At 41.7% G+C, this 12,159-nt stretch overlaps 1 protein-coding gene across 1 annotated transcript in view; it reads right to left on the minus strand.

Annotated features, from left to right (window-relative positions):
* Positions 1 to 12,159, minus strand: part of CNTLN (centlein) — a 537,174-nt gene that overhangs the window by 154,740 nt on the left and 370,275 nt on the right. The gene's annotated exons all lie outside the window — the stretch shown is intronic.

Genomic DNA, 12,159 nt, shown 5'->3' on the forward strand with positions numbered 1-12,159 from the left:
GGGACCTGGAGCAGTTTGCCAAAGAAGAATGGTCTAAAATTCCAGCAGAGCATGTAAGAAACTCATTGATGGTTACCGGAAGGGGTTGGTCGCAGTTATTTTGGCTAAAGGTTGTGCAACCTAGTATTAGGCTGAGGGTGCCAATACTTTTGTCTGGCCCATTTTTGGAGTTTTCTGTGAAATGATCAATGTTTTGCTTTTTGCTTTATTTTATTTTGTTTTTTTTATTTAAGACAAATTAAATGAAGATAATAACACCAAAGAATTTGTGTTTGCAATCATATTCAGGAAGAAACTGAGTATTATCTGACAGAATTGCAGGGGTGCCAATACTTTTGGCCACAACTGTATATCTAACCTTATGAGGGGAGATTTTCCAGTATCTACCTGTTGTATACCTCGGTTGTAAACTCTAAGGCTAAGTTCACATTAGCGTTCTGGGGCTTTGCGGAGGGTTGCGTACATCCTCAGCTAAGCCCTGCCTACTTTGACACATACTTCTGCATGCGTCCTGTGTACCTATCTTTAACATTGGGTATGCAGGACATGCTGATGTATGTGGATGCGTTGTTTTGAAGCTGCCGCCGACCGCACGGGAACACAACTTGTTATGTACATACATGGTGTTTCATCCTTACATATACATTTCAGGAACGGAATTAAAAAAAAAAAAAAAAAAAAAAAAAAGCAATTATTTGTTTCTCCTTTTTCAGTGGGTCCTTGAAGTTATTTATAATTTGGTCAGTAGGGGTAACCATCTCAGGTTTGGACCCCTGGTTGGAGGGGTGTCCATCACAGTATGACCCCCTTGTGTCGAGGGGTAACTATCTCAGGTATGGCCCCCTTGTGTCAAAGGGTAACCATCTGTTGATGGAAAAGGGGGGGTTTGAAGAAGGTTGCTTACACCAAAGGAGGATGGGGGAGCCCACTGCAGAGATGGGTGACTCCCAACGGTGTTAAGCAAGTGTTAAAATTGGAAATAGGGCCCTAATGAGAGAGGTCTCAGCGGGACATTTTTTGGTATGGGCAAGTCAGTGGGGTCCCCCTGGGCCGGTTGCGGTGCGACTGGGGGTGGCATGGTGTAGCGGTTTGTTGTTAAAATTGAAACCGGGTCCCTACTGAGAGAGGTCTCAGCAGGACATTTTTGGTATGGGCAACAGTCAGCTGGATCCCACTGGGCAGGTTACGGTGCAGCTGGGGGTGACATGGTGGAGCGGTTTATTGCAGTTTTTTTTAAATGGTTGAACCTTCAATTCCCCTACTCCTTTATTCAGAGTCAAGTTAATGTTGTTTAATGTTATTCAGTGGAGGGGTAACCATCTCCTGTGGCCCCCTGGTATGCAGGTGTGACCCTCACAGTACGGCCCCCCTGGTCTCCAGAAGCATTTATAGCTTATAACACCCTGTTAGGGTAAAGTCACTGGGGTCATGGGAATCATATTTTGCATGCCTACAGAAAAAATTGGCTCCTCCGAGCTAGGAACAGAGGATGGAGGGGAGAGAGAAAACAAAAAAAGCAGACATTATTTTCAATACAATCTGTAGCTTCAAGGACCCTCTCTTTTTTGTTCATGTGACTTGAGAATACTGAGGCACAGATCTTGATGTTTATATTGACCAACTTTTGTTTCTTTTAAGGTTGTCTTCTGGACAAAGTAGTAATCTAGTGCAATAAACTGAAGAGCAGTATACCTAATCTGGGTGTCCGTGAGTCAGTGGGGAGTGACAGAGTAAAGTTATCAAGTGCATTAACACGAAGGGCAATATGCCTATTCCCGATGCCCTTGAGATGGTGGGAGCGGCTAAGAGTAAAATCATGTGCATTAACACAAAGCACAATATGCCTATTCCCGATGCCCTTGAGCCAGGCGGAGTGGCTAAGAGTAAAGTAATTAAGTGAATCAACATGAAAGGCAAGATGCCTATCCCCGAATAATTTGACCCAGTTGGACCTGTTAACAGTGAATGTGAACAAGTGTATTAAAAACAATTAACAAAGGTTTATTCCAATTACTATGTCCAAATATTATGAAAGTTATTTAACCCCTTCAAGTTGCGGCCCTTTTTCATTTTTGCGTTTTCATTTTTCACTTCCCTCCTTCCCAGAGCCATAACTTTTTTACATTTCCGTCAATATGGTCATGTGAGGGCTTATTTTTTGCGGGACGAGTTGTACTTTTGAAAGACACCATTGGTTTTACCATGTCTTTTACTAGAAAACGGGAAAAAAATTCCAAGTGCGGTGAAATTGCAAAAAAAGTGCAATCCCACACTTGTTTTTTGCTTGGCTTTTTTGCTAGGTTCATTAAATGCTAAAACTAACCTGCCATTGTGATTCTCTAGGTCATTACGAGTTCATAAGTGAAAACACCGTGTGCACAGTCACTATATGGTGCATAGACTAGGTTCCCAGACCATCAATACAAATAAAAAAGAAGTCTAGCACTCATCTTCAGCAAACGTGGAATAGATTTATTTGTAGCACTTGAAACGTTTCAGTCCAAAGGGACTTTCATCAGTCACGTGCTAATGATAGCCAGTAGGGCTGTGTTCATGGGAAAAGAAACAGTACCCAATCAATGTACAAAGACGCCGCACCACTCTATAGGGCACAAAGGATAGGAGTAATATAACTTAGGCAGAGTGCTAATATGGTGGGGCGATGACCACCTATAAAGTAAAACACCTGCAGTCTGAGGATGATGGTAACAGGAGAAAAAGAGGCACGACCTCCAGGCACGGAGACTTGCTGTGGATTCCGTGTCTGGAGGTCGTGCCTCTTTTTCTCCTGTTTCAAGTGCTACAAATAAATCTATTCCACGTTTGCTGAAGATGAGTGCTAGACTTCTTTTTTATTTATTACAAGTTCATAGACATCTAACATGTCTAGGTTATTTTTTATCCAAGTGGTGAAAAAAAATTCAAAACTTTGCTTAAAAAAAAAAAAAAAAAAGGGCCATTTTCCGATACCCGAAGTGTCTCCATTTTTCGTGATTTGGGGTCGGGTGAGGGCTTATTTTTTGCGTGCCGAGCTGAAATTTTTTAATGATACCATTTAGGTGCAGATACGTTCTTTTGATCGCCCGTTATTGCATTTTAATGCAATGTCACGGCGACCAAAAAAAACGTAATTCTGGCGTTTCTGATTTTTTTCTCGCTACGCTGTTTAGCGATCAGGTTAATGGTTTTTTTTTAATTGATAGATCGGGCGATTCTGAACGCGGCGATACCAAATACGTGTAGGTTTTTTTTTTAAATTGTTTTATTTAGGATGGAGCGAAAGGGGGGTGATTTAAACTTTTATAATTTTTTCCTATTTTTAAACACATTTTTTTTTTACTTGTGCCATGCTTCAATAGCCTCCATGGGAGGCTAGAAGCTGGCATAGCCTGATCGGCTCTGCTACATAGCAGCGATCATCAGATCGCTGCTATGTAGCTGAAATGCAGGTGTGCTGTGAGCGCCGACCACAGGGGGGCGCTCACAGCAGGCCGGCATCAGTAACCATAGAGGTCTCAAGGACCTCTATGGTTACCTTCCTGATGCATTGCCGACCCCCGATCATGTGACAGGGGTCGGCGATGACATCATTTCCGGCCGCCCGGCTGGAAGCGCCGGTTAAATGCCGCTGTCTGTGTTTGACAGCGGCATTTAACAGGTTAATAGCGGCGGGTGAATAGGGATTTCACCTGCCGCTATTGCGCGCACATGTCAGCTGTACAAAACAGCTGACATGCCGCGACTTTGATGTGGGCTCACCGCCGGAGCCCGCATCAAAGGGGGTGACGCGGCATGCCCAGTAATAGTACGGCGCATGTCGTGAAAGGGTTAATGGTCGGTTTTAATGTTGATGTTATATTGTGTAACACTTTTAATTACTCCCTATTTATAATATTGTCCTCTTTATAGATACTCACTTTTCCGGTAGTAGTTGTAAGTGAGTATAAGAAATTATTACTGTACAGCACAGCGACTCTGCATAATGGTGGTTTCTAGAACCAAAAACTGTGAATAGGTGAATTATTAGCGCTGGCAACAATACATGTGGTATAATAGTTTTTGAGGCATGACAGATGTCATTATACAGGTATTCAGACTGTGGCTACCACCTTTATTATGGTGTACTTTCCACATTTGCCATTATGGGATCCTCACTGCAGGATGTTTAGCAACTGTTGTTTTGCTTTAGTTACAGTATTAGTGATCATAATTTTGTAGAGTTGCATTGATAATTTTTTTTTTGTTGGAGATCTGGAATTGTGTTACTTGTATGCACAGTCTTTCCATGGCATGTAAAAACGGATGATGGCTTTATTAGGCATGGTTGATGGCGGTCAAGTCCATTGGTGGTGTCAAATGTCCTCTTTGGTGGCAGTTGATGGCGGTCGAGTCTATTTAAGGTGTCAAATGTCCTCTTTGGTGGCAGTTTTGGAGTCAGGTGGAAGTTGCAGACAAGTTAAGGTGAACTCAATTTAACTAATAGAGGAGGCAAAAAAACTTCATGGTGGTGAACAGGCTCGGCTTTGGTGGCCAGCCTCAAGGACATTGTAATGGTAAAGTCAATCGGGGAGGGCACAATGGTTAAACCCTTAATGACCTTGGGATTTTTCGTTTTTCCATGTTTGTTTTTCACTCCCTTCCTTCCCAGAGCCATAACTTTTTTATTTTTCCGTCAATTTGGCCATGTGAGGGCTTATTTTTTTTGCGGGACAAGTTGTACTTTTGAACGACATCATTGGTTTTAGCATGTCGTGTACTAGAAAACGGGAAAAAAATTCCAAGTGCAGTGAAATTGCAAAAAAAGTGCAGTCCCACACTGGTTTTTTGTTTGGCTTTATTGCTAGGTTCACTAAATGCTAAAACTGACCTGACATTATGATTCTCCAGATCATTACGAGTTCATAGACACCTAAAATGACTAGGTTATATTTTACCTAAGTGGTGAAAAAAAATTCCAAACTTGGCTTAAAAAAACAAAAAAAAACAAAATGCGCCATTTTCCGATACTCGTAGCGTCTCCATTTTTTGTGGTCTGGGGTCGGTTGAGGGCTTATTTTTTGCGTAATTCTGGCGTTTCGAATTTTGTTCTCGCTACGCTGTTTAGCGATCAGGTTAATGGTTTTTTTTATTGATAGATCGGGCGATTCTGAACGCGGCGATACCAAATATGTGTAGGTTTGATTTTTTTTTAATTGATTTATTTCGATTGGGGCGAAAGGGGGGTGATTTAAACTTTTAGATATTTTTTATTTTTTTCACATTTTTTTTAAACTTTTTTTTTTCCTTTTGCCATGCTTCAATAGCCTCCATGGGAGGCTAGAAGCTGGCACAGCACGATCGGCTCTGCTACATAGCAGCGATCTGCTGTTCGCTGCTATGTAGCAGAAAATCAGGTGTGCTGTGAGCGCCGACCACAGGGTGGCGCTCACAGCTACCGGCGATCAATAACCATAGAGGTCTCAAGGACCTCTATGGTTACAATACTGAAGCATCGCCGACCTCCAATCATGTGACGGGGGTCGGCGATGCCGTCATTTCCGGCCGCCCGGACGGATGCGGTAGTTTAATGCCGCTGTCTGCGTTTGACAGCGGCATTTAACAGATCGCGATTCTGCCCGCGCCTATTACGGGCACATGTCAGCTGTTCAAAACAACTGACATGTCCCGGCTTTGATCCGGGCTCACCGCCGGAGCCCGAATCAAAGAGGGGCTTCTGACCTTGGAAGTACTATCCCGTCCGAGGTCAGAAAGGGGTTAAGCACAGGAGTGAGAATAATAGGGTCATTGGTGCCCTGAAAGTTTACTGGCTATGCTTGAATGGCAAGCCAGTGCGTGCCACCCCTTTATGGCTGTCTGTCCTGGTGCTGTATGTCAGACAGCTGGGGGTATCACAGTACTTGTGAATCCCAATGTACTAGCACTTCACCTGACTCCTACTGTGGTTGTTTTAATCCTGTGATTTAAATAAAAGTGTGGCCATTTTGACAACCAAAATAATGTGTTTTGTGTATTTATTCTAGTGCCTAGGGTTACTGTAGTTATGGTTGTTTTAAGATGCAGTGAGGGTCCGTCCCATATCCAAAAGTGATGTTTTACCAGGTACCAAGACAAATACAAACAGGTAGAGTACAGTGCAAGAGAGTAATCAAGGGGTGATTTTTCCAGTATATGCCGGAGAAATCCATACATCCTAAGCATACCTGCATACTACATATGTATCCCATTTTAATAACTACAAAAGTCATGCACATAACTGAATGAAAACTGGAAAATAATAAAAGTTTGTTTTTAAAAAAAAAATGAAAAAGGGGCACCTATGCAGTGAGCTCCTGTTGATGCTGTGAGATCAATGTACCGATTCCAGCATCGTCATTAAGCACTCACTGCGCACGTGCCGCCCCTTCTGATGGACCGAACCCAGGCAATGACAGCGCATGAAAGGGGAGACCGGTTACTGAAGAGTGACCTCTTTATCAATGACCAGAGGCAGAATACAGCAGAGAAGAGGAGTGGAGTGCCCGCCCAGATGTACTTGAGAATAAAGCTTCAAATATAGATTTCTCATTAATGCCCCAAGGAAATTCTACTAGAGAACATGATGTAAAAAATGCCGTAAATGGGTTTTACATAGGTGGAAAATCATGCTGACAAGTCCTTTTAACCAAGATATTGAGTACAAAAATCCTCAAAGAAGTTGCTGCGAGAACATGAAATCAAAGTTTTGCAATAGCTCTCCCTACTATGGTGAACATGAAAGAGAACAGTCTACAAACAAGGACCAAAAAATTGTAACGACAATCTCAGCATCAACGTAGAAAGAAGCAAATGGACTTGAGGCAAATGTGTTATTTTTTTTAGATCCAGCACCAAATAAGAGAAATAGATATTAAAGAGGTTTCAGCATGGTTTATTCTACGTGTTTCAGGGTTCAGGTGACCCCTTCATCAGGACAGAACACAAATATTGGTACAATATTTTTGGTATATCCTGATGAAGGGGTCACCTGAACCCTGAAACGCGTAGAATAAACCACGTTGAAACCGCTACAATTTTTGGAATTCTTTTGCGGCAGCGCGGGGATGATCCTTTTTTCTCCTACCTAAGTGTGTGCATTCTATACATGTTATGTCACCATCACAAACTAGTTCTTTTCCAATGGATTTGTTCATAAAAGAATATAATGTAAGAAAAAAATGACTTGAATTTACTGATAAATATTGTACAATATATTGGTCATCGGTCATCTTGAGAAAACTATAAAATCTGTGCTAAAACTTGTGGAACATTTATAAATCTACCATCTACGTGTGATATTGTCTTGAGGGACTTAGTGGATTAAAAACTACTGACTGGAAAAACATCTGTCTCTGTCTGTAGTATTCTAGTCTTTGCCAACAAAACAATCTTTTGGGGATCATTGAGCGATTTGGATATGAAAGACGCATATGTTGTTACAAATAAACCTGATAAAGAGCGCCGTGTTCCACAGAACAGCCCACTCTTCGCTCATTTTAACGGAAAAGATTCTGACCTTAGGGCAAGCCAATAATCTGAATATAGATAAGAACAATAATGGAATTTTATATATATAAAAAAGTGCTGGTCAATGACCGCTAAAAATGCGAACACTAATACATTTGAAGTGTATAGCCATCACGAAAAAGTACCTTCTGGTATCTGCAAATATTAGTGACACCCGGATTAACAAATGGGCATAAAAAAACAGAATAATACATTTCAAGTCTAACGAACCATCTGTAAAACATACAACCCACTGGCCATGAAATCCCCTGGTGATTAGCAGTTAAAATTGGGTGGAAGAATATCAGCCAGATATAGACCGTAATATTACATGGATGACAATCAAATGTTTTACATGGGCAGGATAGAGTCTGATACACAACTTTGTAAAATGTGCTGACAGGTTGCGCTAAACAGCATTTCGATCTGAATCAACCTGTTTTCCTCTAGAAAATCTATAGCATATTTTTAGGAACAAGTATAAGTTAGGAGTCAATTTAACAATATGGTTAATAGGTGAATACTAAACAATAAATTAAAAAGAATGGGGCCTGCAGCATAAAGGCTATCCTGATGGTAAAAACATTGGTCACTTAATGACAATAGTAAAAGTACAATGGCTTGCATAAGTATTCAGCTTCTCTTGGCATTTTTGGTGTTTTGCTATCTCACAATCTGGACAAAAAGAAAGAGGAGGAAAGACACTACTACAATATGCACACCACCCAATAATCATATAACAAAAATACACTTTATTGGCACACATAGTTAAAACATAATTAAAACCACTATGCTACAATAATCAACCTGGGTGCATAATATAAATCCCTACAAGTCTCAGTATATAGCCTGTTAAATAGAAGCAGTAATGTGCACAATTTATACGATCATACAACCCTTCCTAGCGGCTCATGGGGTATCTAAGAGCATTTATAGGGCATGGTAGATTAACAGGACACTGGAAAGCCATTCTAGACATAAATGCCAATGAGGCTGGAGGTGCACTGGATGGCAGATTGAGAAATTTGTCTTTTTTACTTTCTACCTGACGACACTTTCCTCTTCTGGATTTGCAGCTCCACCCTGTGTTTGGGTTATGTTTTTAGTCAGTAGAGAACGGAGCTGGTAACCAAGGGGAGGAAGGTGATGCTGGGCAGGTAGCAATGAAGAAAACAAATATACTCAACGTACATTGGGCCATTCATAACCTACATGGCCATATATGCTGTTGGAGGAGTTAGAAATTGAACGACAGAATTTGTTTAACCAAGAATAAAAGCTAATGGGCATAAGAGCATCTGTGAGATGCCAGTAACCACAAGGTTACCCATATGACGATAACAAAAGGTCCCTAGGTACCAGCAAGAAAACCATGTAATGGTTAAAAAAAGCTGTGATCTGATACAAAGCAACGCTTAAAGAAACCAGGCTGGAGAACCCAGGAGGATTAGCAGACCATAGCTCCACGCGTATCGCCTCTCAAATGAGGCTTCGTCAGGGGAACTCACAATCTGGAGTTGGACAATTTTTTTTTTTTGAGGGTTTGCACAGTTCATGTAAAGAACATGCCTACAACTGTGAACATTTGGTTTTCTTTCTATTCTGAAGCAAACAACAAATAGGATAAAATAACTGTAAACCTCAGTTTGCATAACTATTCACTCTCAGATTCTTAATTGGACTAAGGTCTGGGCTTTGACTACAAAACATTTAAGGTACCGTCACACTAAGCGACGCTGCAGCGATACCGACAACGATGCCGATCGCTGCAGCGTCGCTGTTTGGTCGCTGGAGAGCTGTCACACAGACAGATCGCCAGCGACCAACGATCCCTAAGTCCCCGGGTAACCAGGGTAAACACCAGGTTACTAAGCGCAGGGCCGCGCTTAGTAACCCGATGTTTACCCTGGTTACCGTTGTAAATGTAAAAAAACAAACAATACATACTTACATTCCCGGTGTCTAGTCATGTCTCTCGCCTTCAGCTTCCCGCACTGACTGAGCGCCGGCCGTAAAGTACAGCGGTGACGTCACCGCTGTGCTGTGCTTTACGGCTGGCCGGCGCTCACCAGTCAGTGCGGGAAGCTGAAGGCGAGGGACTTGACCAGACACCGGGAATGTAAGTATGTAGTGTTTGTTTTTTTACATTTCCAACGGTAACCAGGGTAAACATCGGGTTACTAAGCCCTGCGCTTAGTAACCTGATATTTACCCTGGTTACCAGTGAAGACATCGCTGAATCGGCGTCACACACGCCGATTCAGTGATGTCTGCGGGAGATCCAGCGACAAAATAAAGTGCTGGACTTTCCCCAGCGACCAACGATCTCCCAGCAGGGGCCTGATCGTTGGTCGCTGTCACACATAACGATTTCGTTAACGATATCGTTGCTACGTCACAAAAAGCAACGATATCGTTAACGATATCGTTATGTGTGACGGTACCTTTACATGTTTTCCTCTTAAACCACTCAAGTTATACTCTAGCAGTATGCTTTGGGTCATTGTTTAGTTGGAAGGTGAACCTCAGTCCCAGTCTCAAATTACTGACAGACAAACAGGTTTTGCTCTAGAATATCCCTGTATTTTGCAACATCCATCTTTCCCTCAACTAGGACCATTTTCCCTACATCTCCACAGCATTAGGCTGCCACCATCATGTTTCGCTGTAGGGATTATGTTCTTGGGGTGAGGAGCTGTCTTGGTTTAGAGATGTACACAGCATTTACATTAGTGGCCAAAAAGATCAATTTTGATCTCATCTGACCACAGCTCTTTTCTTTATACATTTAGGGAGTCTCCGCTAGTCGTGGCAACGTGGCAAACACTGGTTGTTCAGGCCCCCCCATTCAAATGAATTGGGTCCAGGTACTGTTATGGTACCCGAACCTGAACTTTTTTTTAACTGTGCGGCTGAACCTGCCGGACCCCAAACATCCAGGTGTCTGCCCATCTCTAATTGTAATGTAACAAAATAGGTAAAAAGCCAAGGGGGTGAATACTTTCGTAAGCCACTGTATATAAAACTTATTCAAACCTAATAGCAAGTGATTAGGAAATCTACAGATCCACTCACATTGGCGGAAAAGGATGTCTCAAGTTAGTAGAAAGCAGTGCCTATAAGGTACATGAACTTCATATCGGGTTATGAGCTGTAATCAATGACAGACCCCAGACTATTTCTAACAAATGATACTTTAAGTGCAAAATGTAAAGTGAATCTTTCATGGGTTGTATAAAGTGAATCCATAAGCTGCTCCTAGTATTATACTTTTATGAAAATTGCTAGTTATGGTGTCTCATGACTTGAAAGGCACCATGCTGCTTTAGTCATGTAGTGCATCTATTACAATCAAGCCTGGAGGCAATGCAATTAGCATGCGGCGTACACCTGGAATGGCAAGATGGGTGGGAGCCGCACACTGCAGCAGGTGCAATAATATTAACTGAAGAGTCATACTACGAGTATATAAATGACTTATTAAAAGGGGTTCTGTCTGGTGACAGATTTTCTTTATAGGGCACTATTCAGTGCGTTTTTACATATGGACATAGTTGTATGCCTTTACTGGCGCTTGTCGCTAAAAATTATACTATATTTTTGTAGAGAACAGAAATGCCAGTTATAAGAAATCTGGTACTCAGGCCGTATGAAAATGTAGCTTAAAGTGCACTGGGGGCGTGGGAAGAGGACTTGGCGTAAGCTGACACGACCCCAGTGTACTTACAGCCTGATTTGTGTATGGCTTCTACGCTAGACTTCTCATGACTGACAAATCATGAGGGTATAATTTATGTGTTATTCATCTGAGGTTTTATTTTCCCAATTTTAAGACCTTCCAAGAACTAGTTATATTTTTTAAATATTATGTCCTGATATATAAACAATAAAATTCAAAGAGGGTGTACCTAGCTTGGGTCGCGTCTTAAAAGAAGCATAAATTTGTCTTCCCACATTTCCAGTTGCGGAATATTTTATACCACTCCATCCGATAGTTAGCATTGTGCTTGGGGATGTAACGCTTACCTGTAACTCGCATAGTTTGATTGTTGATGTCAATGGCACATTCAGACGTTCGTGCAAATCTATTCCAAAATCGGACTGGATGCGGGTGTTCCAACCCGAGTATGACAGCTTCATAGAAATATATCAAGCTGTTATGCTTGGGTTGGGAGATTCGCGGCCAGTCCATAAATTGGATCCGATGTGCACAGACGTCTGAATGCTAGAGAGGTTTTATGCTAGAGAAGTTTCGGAACTCTACCATTATAGAGTCAACAAAGCTTTGGTGACTTCCCGCCTCAGCACATGGCAACTCTAATCTCTAACTTTTTGTGGTCTGCCACTTCTTGGATGAGTTGTTATTGTTCCTAAACAGTTCCACTTATCTAATATTACAACCCACATACGTAGAAAATTAAAGAAAGAAATGTCAAAAACTGACGGTGGCATCCTATTATAATAGCATGCTCAAATTCAGCAAGCTCTTTAGATTGACCCAGTCAAATGTTTGTAAAGGCAGACTGTTAGGCTTGGTACTTGACTTTATACACCTCTGGCAAGGGCACTGCATGGAAAACCTGAATTCAATGATGTAGAGGTATGTCCCAATATTTTTCTCGATAACATGTCAGTATA

The sequence above is a fragment of the Ranitomeya imitator genome, chromosome 1 (genome assembly GCF_032444005.1).
Source record: "Ranitomeya imitator isolate aRanImi1 chromosome 1, aRanImi1.pri, whole genome shotgun sequence".
NCBI lineage: Eukaryota > Metazoa > Chordata > Amphibia > Anura > Dendrobatidae > Ranitomeya > Ranitomeya imitator.